This window comes from Stomoxys calcitrans, chromosome 4, assembly GCF_963082655.1.
Source record: "Stomoxys calcitrans chromosome 4, idStoCalc2.1, whole genome shotgun sequence".
Classification (NCBI taxonomy): Eukaryota; Metazoa; Arthropoda; class Insecta; order Diptera; family Muscidae; genus Stomoxys; species Stomoxys calcitrans.
Window position 1 is genome coordinate 1,277,641 of NC_081555.1, and position 22,038 is coordinate 1,299,678.

At 34.8% G+C, this 22,038-nt stretch overlaps 1 long non-coding RNA gene across 1 annotated transcript; it reads right to left on the bottom strand.

Moving 5' to 3' along the window:
- Nucleotides 1-7,153: 7,153 nt before the first annotated feature.
- On the bottom strand, nucleotides 7,154-7,750 carry LOC131997370 (uncharacterized). Its single transcript, XR_009398225.1, has 2 exons — nucleotides 7,632-7,750; nucleotides 7,154-7,567 (listed from the first exon to the last, which is right to left on the bottom strand). It is a non-coding gene; the product is annotated as an uncharacterized LOC131997370 (long non-coding RNA).
- Nucleotides 7,751-22,038: the final 14,288 nt, after the last annotated feature.

Genomic DNA, 22,038 nt, shown 5'->3' on the forward strand with positions numbered 1-22,038 from the left:
ACATTAGAAAGAATAAAGCTAGTCGCTTGAAATTTGCACAAATTCTTCTTATTAGTGTAGGTCGTTTGGGAATGTAAAGGGTCCACATCGGTCAATGTTTCGATATAGCTGCCATATAAACCGATCTCGGATTTTAAATTCTTAAGCCCCTAGACGGCGCAATTCTTATCCGATTTGGCTGAAATTTTGTATGAGATGTTATGTTATGACTTCCAACAACTGTGCTAAGTACGGTTCAAACCGGTTCATAATCTGATATAGCTGCCAGATAAACCTATCTTGGATCTTGTCTTCTTGAGCCTCTAGAGGGCGTTTTGTTTTTCATACACGCTAAATGCCGTTACTTTTTGTGTTCTTACTGCTCAGTTGATACTAAGCAAACTCTGATTGTATCATGGCATTTTATACACCTGATTTAAGGCATGTGTACACATATTACAATTTGCTTTAGGAAGTAGAAGGCAATTCTTTATGGCGTGCAATGTTTAGTGTTAATTAAAAGGCCTTACATCAACTTACAGCCATAAGGCCCCTACGATTGAAAAATCAGACCGAACTCAGGCCTTATAAACAGCCTATACACATTCCGCCGCTGGGAATGTGTAAAGATTAATACATGTATACACACATGTACATATTCATACATGCTTAAATATGCATATGCAAATATTCCATTGTCACAAGTAAAAACTGTCGTTGTAGAAGCTTTTTTTGAATACCTGTTGAATCGTTCAAATGTGGCACAGTGCGCTACAGGCAAATGAAATCATCATGCAGATGTGAAAAAATCTACACTGCGGTACATAGAGAACGAAATTTGAATTGCTTTAGCACTGTTTTCATTTATTTCTTTGATAAAATATTTTACAATTACGAAAACTGTTACTGGTATTGTTATTGTTACTGGTACTGTTGTGTGGGATAGAGACAATTGATTTTGAACCTCAGTTATATGTCGATGATCTTATATAAGATCTGCAAAAAATCCTTATCGGATCCGTTGATAAGGACACAGCAAGATTGATTCGGAAAGTAGTTTCTGAGCACGAGCCTATAATACCGTGGACCACCGTACATTCAATTGAATATCTGTTTATAAGTCCTAAGTCAAATTTGTATTTGTATATGTGTTTGCCCAAATTGTACAATGTTTGAGGGAAAAGGCTTGACAGAGTTATGAATCTGTCATAAAACTAATGCCAGTTTGCCAAACAATTAGCACCACACCTTTCGACTCGAAGCATTCAACATGGTTATACACGCTGTACAATCAATCCATTTGAGTTAATTTATATACGCAGTACATGAACATGTTAATACAAATGAAAATAGTCGCGGTAGTTGTGTATGATTTATTTTTGTTTTATTTGGCAAACAAGTGTCATAAATGTACTGTTGATATTTCCACAGACACACTCGCACACACGCATTTCCCCCGGTTCCACCGCGTGTCTTGACCATCTTGGTTTAAACTAACGGGGCTTGAAACCCTCTTTATTGTCTGTGCGGACTCACGCACTCACATATAAGTATGTATGTGTGACAGCCATTAAATTATTCTGATGATGACGTTATTTATAATTAATTTTAATACTCGCACTGACATTGAAGGTTCGTTTCTTGATAGTACAAGAGCGCGTTCAAAACGAACAATCGCATGTTCCTATTCAAACCGCCAGTGGGTGGAGTAGAAGGGCTCGTACTCGTGTGCATGTCGAACTCTAATTGCAAGTGGATATCTAATACAGTGAAACTTAAAAATTCGCGTACACATATGTGTACATACATATATCATGCATTTGAAAATTAAAAAAATATATTTGCCAACACTTTGCCAGCAAAAAAAGATACTTCACTTCTCCCAGAGGTAACATAGACAGACAGGTGCAGTATAAGTGGGATTGCAAAGAAAGACAGAAGCGTATAAGCATGAAGTATTATTACTACGAGGGCTGCGTACATATTTCTGGCCTAGACCACACTAAGTGTTGTCAGGTGCAATCTGACATTTCAATTGGAAAGTTTGAAAGTATTCTGTACATTTTGAGGTACGTCCATCACTTGAGTTGTTTGAGGTGAATGCATTGAAAATGCAGCTCTGCAAACAAATCTCACAAAAGCAACTTCCAAAAGTTAAACAATTTGGTTACATTGGTAACTCAAAACTTGCCAGTTTTTCGTTTAAAAACCAGAAGTGTCCCTATTATTTTTCACATGTTAAATTTCGATATTATGTTTAAAATGGCTAATAAATAAAATTAGCTGCACATGTTTGTCATTTTTGTAACGGAAATTGTTTTTGCAATTGACATTCGTCTAGAAAATGGTATAAACCATGGATCTAATTTAGGATCTAGCTTACGCGATTTAGAATCCTTTATTTGTCAGTTTATCCGCTGTTCCAATTAGCATAGCAAACTTTATTATTTTTATACCCTCCACAATAGGATGGGAGTATACTAAAATCGTCATTCCGTTTGCAGCTCATCGAAATAATGATGGCTTAATATACAAAAGGCCTGACTCGATTTTTTGTTACTTTATAGGAAAAAGAAAAGAAACTTGACGTAGGCCTTTTTTGAAATCGTTACAACTCTAAAATACCGGAAAAAAAATTGACGTAGGCCCTTTTTGAAATCGTTATAACTCTGAAATTTTGAGGGAAGGTGTATCTGACATTTGACTTCCAGAATAAACAGAAAATGCAAACTAAATATTTTGTTTCTTTACAAGAGAAGAAAACAACTTTACTTATGTTTTTTTTTTGAAATCGTTATAAATTCGTTATTCTATTTAGCCATGTCCGTCGAAAGGATGCTAGCTTTCAAAAGAGTGAAATGCTTGAAATTTTGCAAAAATATTTCCAAGTGCATATCGGTTGGTTTTGTAAATGGGTCCATTTGAACCGATCTCCTGATTTGCCTTCTTGAGCCTCTAGAGGGCGCAGTTATTATCCGATTCGGCTGAACATTTTAAGAGTTTTTTTTTATAACTTTATGCATCTCCTATATATTTAAAAAAGTTATTTGAAAAATGTGTCAAAAGTGATCCAAGGTTGAGGGTAAGTAAGATTCGGTGCGGCAGAACTTAACGCGCTTTTACTTGTTTTTTTTTTTACAGTTGTACTCTTCAATGTAAAGCTGCCTGTCGGTCGAAAAGGTGTCCGAAGGCGCACTGTTTCGCTTGTTCTCGTTTGTGTTTGTGAGCTTTGCGTCAGTTTGGTATCAAATTGCGCTAACTTCTGCAGAAAACCTTACCATACACACTTACGCACGCATACACAATTGGTTTCTGATAATTTTGGAAGAGCTTTTGTCTACGCGGTGAAAGGACAATCTTTTGCAAGATTTTCACGCAAGTGTTCTTCCGCATGAGCGAAACACTCTTCTACAATGTCATGGGACAATCTATTGCGTGTGCGGATGTTTTAGCAACTTTTCGTCACGATTCTCTTATTGCGTTATAATCGTCCATATGACTCGTGAAACACTCTTCTAGGTTAACATTGGACAATCCATTGCGTGTGCGGAAGTTTTAACAACTTTCGCGATTGTTTTTATTTTCATGGCTGGTGCGTTAAGGACTTCTATTGAATTATGTTATTCGGTGTTTAGTTTGGAGTGGACCTTTTCCACAACACCAAATAGAGTTCTCAATTGGTTTATATGACTATTGGTATTTAGTATGACGAATTTATCGACTAATACAAAAACAACAATTATTTTTTTCGTAGTTTTTGCGTTTTTTTATGAAAAACTAGTCTTGATATGCATTTTTAAATCTTTCAACTGAATAACGCGCAACTCTTTTTGAACCATATTAAATAAATATTCCAAAACTTTTATATGTTACTCGTTCAGGAGAGTAATGGGCAAATCTTACAGAAGAGTATTTTATAAATCTTCCAAAAATCTCATTTGTTACTCGTCCACACGATTCTTACGCGATTCTAAGATCTTCCAGGCTCTTCTGACTTACTCTTTTGTCACTCATGTGGAAGATTCGCGGAACACTGTTCCAGAAGATTCGTCTTGATGAAACAACTCGTCACGACGAGATCGTAAGCTTCTGCTAGAAGTTTCACGGAAGATTGTTTGGCGATCAAAAATGTTTGCAGGGGATATGGCAATTAAATCGGATCTATGACAATAGCAATGACAACCCTCGCAATGGTAAAGCTTGTTTGCGTATGTAATTGAACAGTTTAAGAACAACTACGTCGGCTTTCCAGACATATTCAATCGTTGATTTTATGCGAGTGCTAACATGTATTTTCAGTATTCGCAGTCAAGTGATGGGTAAATAAGTTCAAGACAATATTTTTCATTAATTATTGATAAAAAGAATTGTAGCTATCTATTTTCGCTTTTATATATATGCCTTTAAAGTGTATTTACACAACAAGTCCCATTTCAATGGAAAAAAAGAGTAAATTTAAGCAACATTATCAGGGGGACTTATTTTTGTTCTTATAAAAAACACTTATGTCTGTACTCTAAACGTACATATTGATACACTCCTTAAGTCATGTACACTCATATATCATTATTGTTCTTGGAGCACTATTGGGTGGGGGTATGGTGTTTGGGGTGCGGGTCGATTATTGTCGAGTTTGACAGAAGATACTTATATCGTCTTGTGTCAGAAGTTTCTCAACGACAGAAATGCTTCTAAATTATTGATTTTTTTCGTTTTCAATTTGTGCATTGAAATGACTGGAGGGAGTATGCGAAATTGTTTATTCTAAGCACGGTGTTATCTTGACTTGGCGAATAGAACGTATATGTACATAAGGGTGGATTACTTTGTATTGTAATCGAAGAGGAAACGTTTAAAGATTTTGAAATTTGTCATGGCACGCTGCTGACAGGTATTAAACTTAAAATAGGAAGTAAAACTGTAGTGGCCCTTTAGTATAACTTTGGCTGAATATACAATGCTCTCAATACCTTTATTCGATTCGATTGTTTGATAAACAGTTTCATGCTTAATAATATATATCAATCACAAATGTTTTTATTTTTTATTTAAGCACAATCAAGTAAGAGAGTACCGTTAATAGAAACCAGAAAAATGTCATATGTATTTAATATTACCGTATACGATTTATATACTCCGCTTTCGTTTATTGAGAAGTGGGTAGTTATGACCCATCCATCCATCGACATATTTCGCAAAATTTAGGTTTACTTTTAGCTCTTTTGTAATAAAACTAAAAGTTTGGAAGCTACTGGCGAGTTCTATTGGACTTATGGCTAATATGTCAAAAATCTGTCTATATTTGGGTATAGCTGCCTTATGTGGGTATAGTTGATTGTAGGACTAGAAATGTGTTCATGGCGGAGGCTTTGCAAACGTCTGCACTGCCGAACTTAAGTATTTTTTCTTGTTTTGGTTATCTTAGTTTATACTGTTTTGTAACCATGAGTTTAAAAAGTACGCCTTCATTTTATTTCCGATGATGGTATATCGTTTATCCTGTTTAAAAAATATCAAGAAATTTCTTAAACTCCTTCTGAACCAATTTAAGGCATTACAATCTTTGGCCATCTGTGAGACTCTCTCATTTGATTTATTCCATGAAAATCGTTTCTCCCCAATGTTCATCAAATTGCAGGCAAATAATTTGGCATATATTCTCTGATGACAGAGAGCGTGAATATTAAAACTCATTTTTCAAATTTTTTGTATGACTACAAGATTTGATTTCTAAGGTATTCATTGTACTCGAGTTAAAATAAACTAAAGACATTTCATTACGTATTGAGTAAATGATTCTTTGCAAACTTTAGTTTCTTATTCATCAAGCAATTTGTTATTCTAATTTAAAACTTTCCTTATTTTAGGTAAACGCAAACATTTTCATTTGTATGAATAGAAGCAACAGCAGGTATAATAATAACAAAAAGTTTTTGGAAAAGCAAAAAATGTTGTGAGTCCAAACTCAAACCTACTGTTTGTTCGACCAAAGTTTAAAACTATGAATAACAGATTCCCACGTCTTTTTTTTGTTTTAAAATTTCCCCTCAAGTGTTCTGCATATGCTTCCAATAGCAATGGTTCTGAAAAAAAATACTCTTTCAGGAGCATGTCCGGTTTTCGAAAGCGCAAAACGAACGACTTTTTCTTAGCCCTCTATTATCTTTCAAAGTTTGCAATATCTATGTTGAAATTCATTCATTCATTCAATTCATATATCCTACACCAAGGATATCATTTGCTTAGCGCTGTGGACGATTCCTTTACAGAGCAAAATAAACTAAGAACTTATCAATATCGAATAAGAATATATTTGGAAGTCATTGTGTAAAACGTTGCTAAAAATTTGAGAAGTTGAATCGAAAGATTGGTTTATAAGGGGCTATATCTAAACATGGACCGATTTGGTCCATACTAGCCGAAAACAAAGTTAGAAAGTTACCGTGGTTTCGACAGACCGACGTAAAGGAAAATGTCACTTAAAATCCATGGCGATCACGAATATATACCCATTATAAGGTTTTAGACCGAAATTTCGAAATATCTGATTAATAAAAACTACAAACAAAAGAGAATCCAAAAACCTTTTTAAGGCTTTATATAACCGGTAAATGGTCCTACTTAATCCTTAAGACATTTGAGAGTACTTGAAGCTCTGTAAAACTTCTCTAAAAATATGTGTAGCGCTGTGATGGAGGATGTCTCATTGATATGAGAGATGTCTTCCAACTTTAGAATTTTCGTGGAAACATATTTCACCAATAGAGATAGGCAATTGTTGATCCCTCAATAAAAATCTGAATGAAAGGTTTTTTATATTTAAAATAAAGGCATAAAAGTTGAAAAAATGCAAGCAAAACTATCCAGATTTTGTGCAGGGTGTTGCCAACCCAACAAAATAATGCAGCAAAATATAAGACTATCATAAGAACGTAAGCGGCGGAACAAAAATTCTTTAAATTTGAATTTTATACGTATCTCTGCCATTTGCGATATTGAAATATTTCGATGTAGAAATATTAACATATATTTCTTAAATTATTAAGCGAGTATAACTTAAGATCTATATCCAAATATCTCTATCTCTTTGTAAATAAAACATACCAATATTATCCTAGAAGCTCTGGCTAGATACACGTACACAGATAAAAATAATTTTGAAAACAACAACAACTTTGGTTGAAAAAACAACTACGGAAGTTGTTAATTATCCTGCAACAATTTATTTTGAATATCAACGACCCAAAGTGCAAATTTGTTGTTGAAAGACACTCTTTGCAAGCCAACATATAACAACAACAATGTACACATAATCAAGACAAAAAATCATCTACCAGCCCGCTTCGGGAGGCTAAATGGTAATAAGCCTATTTCAACAACTACCTCAACTAAAGAATTTATTGAAAGTCCACCAAATTTCAATAATTTTGTCTGTCAAATCTCTTGTAGAGACTTACATACGTACTTCAACAAATAATGTCTTCGAATCAATACTAAAATTTGTTGGAAATTTAAAGTGCATGTATCCATCCAAATCATTTTTCACTGGATAGGGCCTCCATTTTTGTACAGTGTTCAGGCGCTTGTACTGTATGGAGAAAGTTTCTTGTTATTTCTTATATGACTTTGAAGTTTTGCTATATCGATCATACCTGTTCCCCACCATATGATGTTTACGTTTATTTCTCCAAAACTATCTGGCTAATGTTGAGTAACGTTGCAAAAGCAACAAATCTTTATCTTTGCCGATAAAAAATATGACAACATCGACACCGTTATCTAAGTTTTTATTGATAAAATTAAAATTTATTTCACTCAATAGGGGCTAAACAAATCAATGTGATGTTTTAAATGTTTACGACGGCTGCTTTATGTATTTCCGGCCCCATAATGAAAATGCAAAAATGTTAAACATCAGAAATGGTCTTGTTGATTTTCAAAGTATTCTTCAGCATGATTTTTAGACTTTTGCATGTGCTCAAACCAATTGTCGGAGCACTGCATGAAACAACCATTTGGTATGAGATGTACCCTAATCTTAGTCATTTGTTGACTTTTCGGCAAAGAGCGTGATGGTAGTTTTTGTTGGATTTATTTTTGTTTAAATTGAAACTCTAAATTCTCAACGAATTTTAGTATAGAATTGAAGACTTTATTTGTTGAAGTAGATTTGTAGAGTTTTGACAGACAAAATAATTGAAATTTGGTTGATTTTCAAAAAATTATTTGTTGAGTTAGTTAGGCTGGTTAAATAGTTTTTTTGTTTTGCTTCTGAATTTATTGTTGCTGTTATATAATGGCTTGCAAAGAGTGCCTTTCAACAACAAATTTGTACTTTCGGTCCCTGAGATTCAAAATAAATTTTTGCAGGAAATAAACAAATTTCGTCGTTGTTTTTTCGACAAAAGTTGCTGTTTTTCAAAATTATTTTTATCTGTGTAGGAAGCATGCAGTTCGGTTCTATGTTTATTTGGCAAAGTAAGAATTTGTGACATTTTTATTTTACCCCCGTTGTGAAATGCTTGACCGCTGATAATGTGCACAGCCATTCAAAAGTCAAAATAAAATAAAAAAAAAAAACAATACTGAGAACGGATTTAATTTATTGTTGTTGACCTTTTCGATAGGTGTAGACTTATAAATATTCATAAATAATTACCAATTTTACTGATAATCGTCCATTGTGTCCATTGTGGGCGCTTAATGAAATTATTTTCTGGGGTGTATTTTGTTACCGCCAGTATCGAGATGAAATGTCCTTTTCACAAATAATGTGCTTTTCCGCCTTCCGCCTTCTGCAGTGTATCTCAGGCAATGAACTTTGTATTTATTGACAAAATCTGTTACCGCCTTTGTTGGCATTGTTTTTGTCGATTTTTGCATATTTGTAGAATATGATAAAACAAAATAAGGTGATGTGGATGATTATTCTCCAAATGATTCCAGTTTAATTTTCAAGGCAAACAGCGCAACAGTGAAGTGGTCTAAGAAATTATATCATTATTGAAACACATACTCATACATACACACATATATTCAAGTTAATTTGTGAATGTGTGCTATATCTGGCTTGCCAAAACCGAATATAGGATTAAATTAAGAAAAACAAAATATATTTATCGACGATTCTTTCTAAGGACTTGGTAAATATTCAAATTGAAGCTGTTCCACACACTACACATTATTTGCGTAAAATCTTCCGGGAGCATTAATAAGTCCCAAACTAATTGAAAGTTATTTTCGTTGGGCGGGAGGGGGGTGGGGTCTGCTGGTTCTGGTTGTCGCATAAATGTGGCAATTGCTGGATGCTGGTAGTCTTTGTGACTCTTAACACACCTTTATTATGGTAATTTGTTGTCATGGAAGTTTTATTTGGGTTTTGTTTTTCGCTATAAAAGGTTTCTCTTAACTACAGGCTGTTCATGTCAGAAGCATGTTGTGTTCACATGGCCTCTGAATCTACTATAATAAGTAAAGTTTGTTGGAAAAGTTACGTTGTTATCGAGAACGTCATCATAAGGGCTTTTGAAGATGAAAGATTTTCATTAAATCAAATTAATTGGGCCCTTTTTAACAATGGCACAATGTTGCAGATATTGTTTGTCATTTAAAGTTGCCGTTTGACAATTTTTGTCATCAGATTAAAGTTTGGCACCCTCAAGTTGGTTAGAGAAATTGTTATGGTTCGAGAATGGTTGAGCCCCATGTATGACCATCAAATGTCTATGCAATTGCTTTCCATATTTACCGCAAGCAGTAAATAAATGAAAAGAAATGAAAGCTATAAAAATCATATTACGTCAACTATTTTAGGGGCCTGATACCAGGCGAGATTCAACAAGTCTTGTTGTGACGTATACTAAAATGGAACACCATTTACACATCACCCTTCCCAAACATTTCTTGAAATATGCTCACTCCAATGATGTTGTCCAAGTTTTTGCGTATCATTGTCATTGTTGTCAGAGACTGGCAAAGCGAGGACTTAACAAGTCCCAAAGTTTGTCACTTCATAAAATGTGCGTTTTAATATCGACAGTTGAAAGGAGAAATCTGGGAGAACAATGACAGGATTCTTAGTGACATATTTTTTATGTTAGAAATACACACTTCAGTCAACTGTTTAAATGGAGGAAGACTCAATTGCATGTTTGATATTTCGTGAAAAAAGACGAATGTTTTTATTTTGAACAATATGGGTTGTATTTCCAAGGTCATGTGCATTCTTTATGATTTGTTTCCATGCAAATTAAATTAAAATACCCGTACATTAAAATTTCCAAGTTTTTTTTGTTGAAAAAAATAAACAGTTTACCCATTGAAAAATTTGGCTAAGACGTAAAAAAGCTCAAAATAAGCCGAAATAAGACTCTGAAATCTTTCAAAATAGCTAAAATTAGGTGGTACCCTTTAATAAAGGCCATACCGAAACGTAAACCGAAATGACCTATAGACCCATATTAAATACCAAGATAGAAAAAAAGTTGCCAACAATTTTTCAATTAAAAATTTAATTGAAAATGAAATTGTTTTCATTTAAAAAGTTAATTGATTCAATTAGTTTTTTATTGAATATGATTTTTTTCCATTTACAGTCGTGATTGGAATTTTGACATTTTCAATTGAAAAATTAATTGATTCAATTAATTTTTTAATCTGAATTTGAATCCTTTTTAATCACAATGGTGATCGAAAATGTAGTAATTTTAATTAAAAAAATAAGTGATTTAATCATTTTTTTAATCGAATCTTAAAATATGTTCAAATATGATGCTCAAGAAAATTAATTTAAAACCTATTTTGTCCCCTTCAATATAAAGGGAAGGAGATCTCAAAGAGCCATACGTCCCACATTTTGACAAATCTATAGCAATACCATGGCAGTCGGTTCTACGTGACGGGCTAAACAGATGGAGTCCTTCATCGGCCAAGGACTCAGTGCACAACACACTGGTATGCCAACAACAACAAATCTATAGGGCAACCCAGCCCCCCGCGGTGATTGATTTTACCATTATCGTGATTGAAGCAGGTTAGGTTAGGTTAGGTGCCGATATTAATCCGCCCCATGCCACTATGGACATACACCTAAGCCAGTAATCGGCTTGTTGTGTGCTCTAAAAACTATAAAGTAACCTCTAAAAAGAAAATTTTAAGTTAGGAATTCCGGGCTATTTACAAAATCCTTAATTGCCGTTTCAATTAAAAAATTAATTGGATCAATTAGTTTTGTGATTGAACCCGATTTTTATTTTTTTCTATGAGTCCAATGAAAGTTGTTTGTGGAAAAAGCACTTTGAGGCAAAAGGTCGCCTGATTCTTGGGGTAAAGTGGTCATATGGATGGTCAGTTTTGAGTGCTACATCACAATTTGTTTTTTCTGAAGTTTTCGGAGAAATACGAAACATGAACAAGAGAAGACGAATCAATATTCACCATGACATCGGCTCAAACCAGCGCCTTTTTGACCGGCCTAAACGTCGAATTGATAGGTCACCCGCCTGACTTGGCACCCAATGACTTCTTTTTATTCTCGAACATTAAGAAAAAAATGCGTGGTGAATGATTTTCGTCGCCAGAAGATGCTGTTGAAGCGTTCAATAACCATGTTTTAGAAATGTTTCAATCGGAGTGGAAAAAGGTTAATTCTGCGTAACATAACCAAGCGACACCAGGATCTATTAACATATTTTACAGCTTTTGATAGCCCCTTTATACTACACCTTATATTTATATTGTCTGCTTTCGAAATTATAGTAATCTTAAAATTTCTACTTGGATAACTGTTTCAAACCAGACGCGGCAAGGCAAACATCTGGCTTAGTTTACATAGTGATTGGTGTCATTCTCAAAAAAGGAATTTTGGGTTTACTTCGCCTCGGCAAGTCTGACATTGCAGTTTATTGTAAGGCTTAGTGCTGAAAGTATTATATGTACTTAACAGCTGGTAGTTAGCGCCATGTTTGTTTGGTTTCAATTCGTGGGTCTTTGTTTGGTTGCGATGACAGCGTTGTGTTATTGCAAAAGAGGAAAATGGGGTCAGTCATATGTACTCTTTACTTCTCCCGCTTCTCCTTACTTTATTCAGTATTTTGGAAAATTATGCAACAATTGTGCAATTCCACTGACTTTTGCATTTTATAACCGTTCTATGACGTTGCTAAAGTTTCCCACCCACACCCAATGCTGCACGAATTCTCTTTGTTTTTTCAGTTTTCTCTCTCTCTACTCTGTCTCTCTCATTGGTTCAGTCGCTTTCTCACTTTCATCGGAGTTCCCATGCACTGTTTTAGGGTCAAAAACACAAGAGCGATACTGCCATACTGCACGGCTGTTTGGATGGCAGACGTAGAAAATCCATTGAAAAATACTTGGCACTGCACATTTTATGTATCACGACAAACTATTTGAAAATTTCGCTTGCTAGAGCAAATGGAAGCAACAAAAATAAAAAATAACCGAAACATCTAGCAGACAGAAACAGGCAACTTTTTACTTTCTCTGCCTTTTTTAGTTTTGCACTTTCTCATTCTCGTTTCCATTTCTTATGCCGCCGCATACATGCCACACTTACAAACACATTTCATTTCTACATATATATGTACGTATGTATGTATTGTTGTGTATGTATGTATTTAGCCAAATATACATATCGACTTAGACAGTCAGTCATGGCGAGTCGTCGTTCGTATTTCATTAAGTAGAGCACTATATTTAGAGGGAGGTTGTATAGGCCATTAAACTATGATTATAATGTTCAAAATGTTTAGAAACTGTTCGCGAATATCGAATGCCTTTGCTGTTGACGGTGGTTGTGGCAGTGGTGGCAGCGAATGCACTGATGTTGGTCCCCATTGACTTTTGGCTGGCATAAATGCCGTCATTCGTATCGACGGTCCGTTCGTTAGTCACTTGGTATGTAGGTTAACGTTAAACCTTGTCGTCGGACTATTTGTTCTCCTAGTAAATACCATATTTGCCCTCAAATGTTTTAGCGGAGTTTAACAGGCGGGGGTTACACACAATTCCTTTATGATGGTATGCTCTTCTCATTCCCCTCTTTGAGTTCCGTTGTCCTGTTTTCCTCTTTCTTTAGTTTTGTTCTTTAATACATACATATAAGCAAAACCAGAGCACAATGGAAATGGAAAAAAAAATATCCCCCACATTTGAGCGAGAGACATAAATAATATGCTGGAAAACCTATTCAAATAAATTTATTGTTCATCGAAACGAAATTTCAAGTATGCTTGACAAAAGGGCATAGTTGCGAACTCTATTCGCTTCTTAGGTGGTATGTCTGTCCATATCATTATAAGAGGGTCCAAATTTAAGTTAAATGCCAGGCAGTTTGCCTCCAATATGTGAATTAGCTGATTTGACCTTTCACATAGATCTGAGGGTCTGGAGTAATGTTAACACTTGGACCTAACCTTACTTTAGCTGGCCCTCTGACTCTAGTGCAATGTTTTTCACTTACTACAGTTGTAGTTCTTTTCATTTATTTGAAGCAACGCAAAAGCGGTATCTCCATTATTGATATGTGCTTTAAACTTCCAAATATACATACTACACCTAAAGCTCAAAAACTTTTGCTACTTAATTGAAGATAATTAAATACTGTGTTTTCATATTTAGGACTTACATCCAAAGAAATCATTGGTTGAAATACCAATGATATTGGTGAAACAGTGGTAAGTTTTTAGTTTTCGAATCTATTTACTATGGAAATTACTATTGGAAAAAACTAAAAAAATTGTCTTCCGATCTTTTTTCTGTAAATAATTTTAAATCCTTAATTTCTATGGTCATTTCAAATTAGCGCAACCTTATTTTGTCTTTGGCTGTTGTATCAGCCTTATTAGTAGAAATCGGACTATACACATATATGGGAGCTATATCAAAATCTGGTCTGGACCTATTATGCACATGTCATAGAAGAAAAACATTGTGCGACATTTTGAGAAGATCTGCGAAAAAATTATGGGATTGCAAAGACTCTAAAAGTGCAAAACCCGGAGATACATGCTTACATAGTGTATGTGGGAGCTATATCTAAATCTGAACCGAATTGTGCAAAATTCAGTAGAAATGTCAAGTGTCATAAGAGTATTCTATGGACAAATTACCGCATTATTGCAATACTACTTAAAATCGAATAAACATATTTAGTGGAACTATAACTAAATCTGAACTGATTTTGACGAATTTTAATATGCTTCGTCTCTGGATCTCCAAGATCATTTGTGACAAATTTCAGGAAAATTAGATCAAAAATACGATCCGTATTTTGATTTATTTGATGATGTTGTAACTGCCATTAAGTTGACAAATATCATATGAGCGAGCCCGCGAAAAATTATATAACACCGGCATAAAAACCATTTACATTGTAACTATTTAAGAAGTTGTTTTTTATTTTGGTAAATATCATTTAGGAGGCCATCGTAGCGCCGAGGTTAGCATGTCCGCCTTTGACGCTGAACGGCTGAGTTTGAATCGTCGCGAGAACATCAGAAAAATTTTTAGCGGTAGTTATCCTCTCCTTATGAGGTAGTATGCCACGCATAGAAGCCATATAAAACCTTGTCCCCTAAAGAGGTGTTGTACTGCGGCACGGCGTTCAGACTCGGCTATAAAATAAAGAAATTTCCACATCATTGAGCTTAAACTTGAATCAGACAGCACTCATTGATGTGAGAAGTTTGCATCTGCTCCTTAATGGAATTTCACGAGCAAGTTTTCATTTGCAAATATGATTACGTTGACGTTCTATACCAAATTTCAATTACTAATTAAGAATAAACCAACAGTTATTCAGTAAAATGTAGTTTAGGGAAGCACTCGATATACTTATTTCGATTATTTAGATTCTCAGTTAAAGGTCGCCTGAAGTATTTGTTTTCATTTTGCCAATTCGCCAAGGTTGCAAAAACTTGTTGTGCAGTATAATAGGTTTTCCTCTGTCGGAGTTTTTATTTCTGCCAAAAACTTGTCCATATGATGAAGGGTATTTTTCTAATTGTTATAAGATAGCAATCCATGTAGAAATTAAATTAAATTAAAAGTCCAAAATGATTTCAAGAGTTATTTGCACATAACCAACAGTAGTCCCAAATGTCCCAAATGGCTTACAACTTGAAGAATATGACATTAATTATATTAAATTTACTTTGATATAGGGCATGGGGCTGTTTCTGAATCACGGTTGTTTTTGTTCTCTCTCTTGCTCTCCCACAATGACAACTAAATTTGATGTGGCCAAAGGGCTTAAATTGTCTTTCATATGCTCCGGGGACGAGAAAATAATCATTATCCCATTATACTTTATCAGCGAGCCACCACTACCAACTAGCAACCAGCAACTTTGGATTTGAGCGTTTGACTTTTCCCAGAAACATTGTTCACACAAAAGAATACCGCTGACGACAGGTGGTGTTTTTGGCCTGTGAGATTTCGCGAAAGTGGTCTAAAACATTGGTATTGAAATGAGCAGAGAAGAATAGCCGCCCTTTCTGCTTTAGCCAGATAAAATACGAAGGCAATTATGATGAAACTTTCTTGAATGACGACAAGCGCAAATTTGCTGCGAGGGACAGATTAAACAAAAGACCAGATTTTTTTAGAACAAATGAAAGGATTTATCAGTGGAAAGGCCGAACATTGAATAGAATAAAAAGCACTGTACTAAAAATTTTCCCTTTCAAAAATCGATGAAACTTATCGTGTGACTGACTTACTTTATAGACCCAGCAAATGAGTGGAAAATTAATAATTTACCTATGCAAAAAGAACTAATGGCTACTAAAGTTTATCACCGGACCGACTGCAAAATGGCTCTCTCAAATGAAATCTTTACTGCTTTGGACTTTGTAGGCTTTTGATGCCTTGCGCAACCTTTTGCTAAACGAAAAATTAGATTTTATGCGACCATTTGTTGTTAATGGAATGCCTAATTATTTCTGGTTGTTAATTTGTTCTCGAGCACTAATTTGTTAGTCTCTTTAGATGTGCGTCATCTGGTGCCGCAACACATAAACAATGTACGCACAGTAATTATTATCATTAATTCATGTGTCCCTTTATGGTCAACTGGTCTCGACCACCAGCGGCCAACTGTTGCTTGACACCAACGGGCTTGCCCGCCTTCCCCATGCCAACCTTCCCATTCATGGATATCTGGCCGTGGCGGAGTAGTCATGTGATGTGGCTTTGATGGTGAATTTCGTAAAAGAGCAATTTTCGAGCTCCTTCATGCAAGTTGTTGCTTTGTATTTTGCCCAAGAGCAAGCTCGTCTTTTTGACTCGGTCATCCTTGTCCTCGTTGCCGACGACTTTGTCGTCGTCGTCGTCTTCGTCGTCGTATTTTGACATGAACAGCAATTAAAGTTAATTGAAATATTTGTATTGTGTCCTATAGTTGTGGGCTGGTCTCGTGTCTGGCTTGTTATGATGGCTGCTATAACAGACAACAAAAGTCACAGTGGAAACAGGATAGGAAGGAAATTGGAAACAAAACCCAATGACGGAAATTACTTTGACATTAGGATATTGATTATAAGTTGTAAAACAAGATTTTATATAAACCCAAAGCATACAAATAAGGAAAATATATCGATCAATATCGATGTGTTGCAATACAATACAATACCATGCAAGAACAGCTGACATTGATTTGCGGTTGCAAGACAAAAAAGCAAATATGTTTAAAATAGTGAATAAGCAACAGACCCGTTTTATTTTTGGCATTGTACGTGCATTGTTAGCGTTTAAACGTTTAAAAAGAAGTGACATTTACCGAATGCAATAATAGGTGTGTTCGTCTACTTTTCCAGTAAACATTTGCAGGAGGGTAGAACAGATTTTACTTTCTTTTGCTATGTGGTTGAATGAAAGAACTGTTTATGACAAAACATCTGTTCCACGCTGCAATTTCCTTCTGGGGAAAAAAACTTTCAGCAGAAATTTGCAAGCTCTCAGCTACTTAACTCTCAAAATCTTCTTCACTGTCATGCAATCTCTCGCTCTTTTCTACTGGCAAATAAAGTGCGCGAGTTAGCGAACACACTTCATGTCTTGGAAGAACCGTTTTCTTGTGGAAAAATAAATTTCGTGATTACTAAAAGGTACATTAATTTATCGAGGGGATTAACCTCCTGTTGGAAAATTTGGGGTTCTTGTAATTTAGAAGAGATGGGAATATTACGCAGCAAATAGTAATAAGAATTTTTGCGTACTCAAAAATTAGCACAAATTTGTATTGAAAGTCGTCCGTTTGCCTGCAGGAGAGAGCATGAGACCGAAAAACATTTAGAGAGTTGTAAACGAAAGGTTGCAAATTTCTGCTGGAGGTTTTTTCGACAGCAAAAATTTCTTAATCTCCTGCTTACAAATTGTTACTGGAAAAGTACGCGAACACGCCTTATATTACGCAGCAATCAGTGAAAAAAAAACAGCTGATTGTATATTACCATCTGTTTGAATTTATCTATTTGATAAGTCCATAACCGGCATCCATCTGCCGGTTAACGGTTATCGGTATGATGAGTAGCATATATTCAAAAGAACAAATCCTGTTAACAAGAAAAATATAATATCGAATGGATAAATTATATCAGGAGAGAAACTCGCTCTTAATTTTTTATTCAACACATTGGCTCATGTCTTACAATAAATATCATAACTAACATTTTTTCTATATGGCATTTTTATCAGATTGAACTTGTTCAGTTTGTCCAATTTGCTGGCAAAGTACAATGAAAACCCAGAGAAGTGTTTTTTTTCTTAAATACAATAAACAGAATGAAAATGAAAACAATTGTTGTCATTTGTGAATTTAACAACCTGTACATGCACTAGGAAAATTAACAAAATTCATTCATAATTTGTTTTTTTTTTTTTTGTTGACAGAAACAAAAAGTAAAAGAAATTGCAATCGATATCGAAATTTGGCAAAGAACTGCGATACGGTGCTTTGTCAAATTTGTTGCTGTTTTTTTCATTGTGACATCACTTGCACTGGGTAAATCTGTTGGCAAGATGTTGATTAACTATGCCACAGACAACAGAGCACAGATCTTGTTTATTGTTTATCTTTTCTGATCTGATCTATAAAAAAAGAAATAATATAAATACATACATACTTATATTTTTAAATTACTACTTTGTTTTCGTGCTGTTATTGTGCCATTTTTTTCTAGAATTATTTGAGACTAAGAGGGATTTATATAGCCTATATAGATGGAGAAAGAAAGAGAAAATATTTGCATTTATTTTACTAAATATGATTTATTTTTGCGCTTATTATCATAGTATGGTAGGATTGAACTAATTTCTTATCTTCGTCTATGTATATAAATTCACGGTGGTGTTCGGAGGAATGAACCCATCAGCTTGTTATTAAGGATGCGGTTCATGCAAATCTTTTTATTCCTTTGGTAGCACATCCATATATTTGTCTTCTTCCCTTTAAAATAATAATTAGATGTCAAGCAATCAATTTCATATTCAAACTAACCTTCGGCGCATACGGACATACTGTGCGAGTGCTTGTAAACAAACCCTTCTTGAAGTCATTAAACTATACGCAGCATATTGATATTGCCTTTATTCGGTGGCGCTGAATTCTCCGCGCTAGTGCAAGTGAAGGTTTCGCAATGTGCGCGTGGATTATTGAACAATTAATTAATAAAAAGATTCATTTTAATTCTTATCAAATCACAAAAATTAATATAAGAGAAACTCTACCGACAGAGACGAAGATACAAATAAAAATTTATATACAAACAACAAACATCTGTTCTGCTTCAGCAAATACTGGCATAGAAGCGACAGTGTTACCATATCAAAAAAAAGGCGGCATCTGCTAATCAGCTGATTGTCAGTCCAGTCAAAACGGTGTTATCGACTCTGCTACGGTCGTTAATTTCAAAAAATGAGTTTCAACGAGTTTTCTTCTCTCGATTCTCCCCGTAACAGCTTAACCCTATTTAAGGTAAATAAAATGAAAGAATTAGAAAAAATCAATTCGGAGCTCATGCAGCGTATCCAATCTTTGGAACAATACTGTGCCCAGTTAAAAGAAGAAAATAAAATATTAAAACAAATGCCTATGGTTCAATGTACGAGTGCAAGTTCAAGTTATAATTCAAATGGAAGTACAAATTCCAAGCCTTGCGAAGATCAAACCATACACTACCAAACTGACGAGGAAGAACTAGCTCGAGAAACCGAGTGGATTCTACAAAAAAATAAAAAGAAAAGAAAAAAGTTAAATAATGATGTTTCTCCTCACCAAAATCAGCAAAGTGACAACGCACATCAAATTTCGCCAAAAAATAATATAAATAATAAAAATAAAAACGATGAGAAATATCGCCCACCGCCAATAATGGTATCAGGCATTACTGACTACATAAAGTTTCATCATGATTTAAAACAAAATATTACAAGCTCGTTTTTAATTAAAATGCTAAGTAATGAAACATACAAAGTGAACACATTTAATTCTGATGATTATAGAAAGTTGACAAAACATCTCTTTTCAATCGGGGTGTCTTGGCATAGCTATGAAAATAAAAATACGAGACCAATTAAAGTGATGGTAAAAAATCTCCACTATGCAACCGATAAAGAATCAATAATTGATGACCTCAAATCTCAAGGTTTTAATGTTCTTGATGCCCAAAATAAACTTAAATTCAAAACTAAACAACCTCTTAATATGTTCGTTTTATCTTTTGATTCCAAAGAAGACATCCAAAAAATATTCAAAATAAGAAGTATTTGCCACTCCATTGTTCAAATCGAGGAAATAAAACAACAAAGAGTGCTTCCTCAATGTAAACAATGCCAAAGTTTTGGTCACACCAAAAATTACTGTAATAAACCTCCACGGTGTGTCAAATGTGCGGGTAAACATAATTCGTACGAATGCGATAAAGAAATAGACCGTCCAAAATGCTGTAATTGTGGTGAACAACATCCCGCATCATACCGAGGATGTCAAGTCGCCAAAGAGTTGCAGAAGCTAAGAAACAAGAAATTACAATCAACCAGTAAGCGTACTATACCATACACCAATATTCCACGAAATAGCAATGAAAACCCGCAATCATATGCGAGTGTCACCGGAAATATCGTTTCAGAAGCTCCAAACAATATACTGTCACAAATACTCAGTAGGCTTAGTACTCAAGAAAACTTTTTTAAAACTATTGAAATCAGACTAGCTAATCTCGAGAAAACATCAAACGTATCTAAACATGTATAACCCGCTTAAGATTATGTTATGGAACGCCAATGGCCTCCACAAACACCAAAGGGAGCTTGAAGTCGTGCTCAACAACGAGAAAATAGATGTTTGTCTAATATCAGAAACCCATTTCACTACTCAATCATATATAAGATTCAAAAATTACGAGGTGTATCATACCACTCACCCAACGAATACTGCTAGAGGAGGTAGCGCAGTTATAGTTAGGAAGTCGATAAAGCATATAGAAGATGAGGAAATAAAAACGGATGAATTTCAGGCTACCACAATAAAAATATTCACTAAAAATGAAAATTTACTCATAACAGCTCTCTACAGTCCACCGAAACATCAAATTAAATACGAACAATATAAACAGCTGATAGAAAAACACAACGACAGGCACATTATTGGAGGCGACTTTAACGCCAAACATACTCACTGGGGATCCCGATTAACAACTACAAAAGGCAGAGAACTACTCAAAGCGTCGAATGATACTGGTTGCTCAATAATCTCATCAGGTACACCAACCTATTGGCCAACTGATACAAACAAAATTCCCGACTTAATAGACTTTTTTCTGGTCAAAAAAATATCGACGTCCCGAATAAAAATAGAAAATGGTTTTGATCTAAGCTCAGACCACTCTCCAATCTTCCTTACACTTTTTGAAAAAATACTAACAAAAGAGCCTCCACCCTTTTTGATAAATAAATTTACCGACTGGCAATATTTCAATTTAATCTTGTGGAATGCAGATTTGAAAGTCGAAGCACCAATCTCTGTAGACGATTTGGAAAATGAAGTTGAAATACTAACTGCAACTATTCAGAAAGCCGCATGGCAAAGTACTCCTGATTATCGAAGTACTGCTTCTGAACAAACCTACCCGGTATATATTAGAGAAAAAATTCAACTGAAACGCAAAATACGTAAGAAATGGCAGCAAACTAGACATCCGTCATACAAGACACTCTTAAATAAAATCACTAAGGAACTCAGTGCAGAAACCAAACTTTTCAGAGATATGGAACTTAGGCAACATCTGTTGTCGTTAACAACTGATAAAAGTACCGACTATTCACTTTGGAAAGCAACAAAAGGAGTTAAGAGGCCTGTACCAAGAAATTATCCAATAAGAAAAGATGACTCATCATGGGCCAAAACGAATATGGAAAAGGCGCAAATATTTTCAGAACACATGGAGAACGTTTTCTCCAATAACAATGAAGTTCCAACTAATGGTAATGAAGGTATAGGAAATTTCGAACAAAGCATCGAGAATGTTACAGTTGGTGAGGTATATGCAGAAATAGGCCGTATGCAGCTAAAGAAATGTCCAGGTTTCGACTTAATAAATACTGAAATACTAAGAAATCTTACATATAATTGCATCATTAAAATAACCCAATTATTTAATTCCTGCTTCAAGTTAAGAAGAATGCCAACTTTTTGGAAAATTGCAGAAATCCGTATGATACCTAAACCAGGTAAACCTACAACAGAGGTAACCTCATATAGACCAATATCTCTACTACCAATGTTATCCAAACTGCTAGAAAAACTGTTTTTGAGTCGTTTAAACCCCATTATTGCAGAAAAAAATCTCATACCAGACCATCAATTTGGTTTTAGAAATTCCCATTCAACTATTGACCAGATACACCGCATAACTAATACTATTGAACAAAGCTTTGAGGATAAAAAAATATGTTCTGCTGTATTCTTAGATGTGTCGCAGGCTTTTGACAAAGTATGCCATGTCGGGCTTATAAGGAAATTAAGCAGGATGTTGCCTGAAA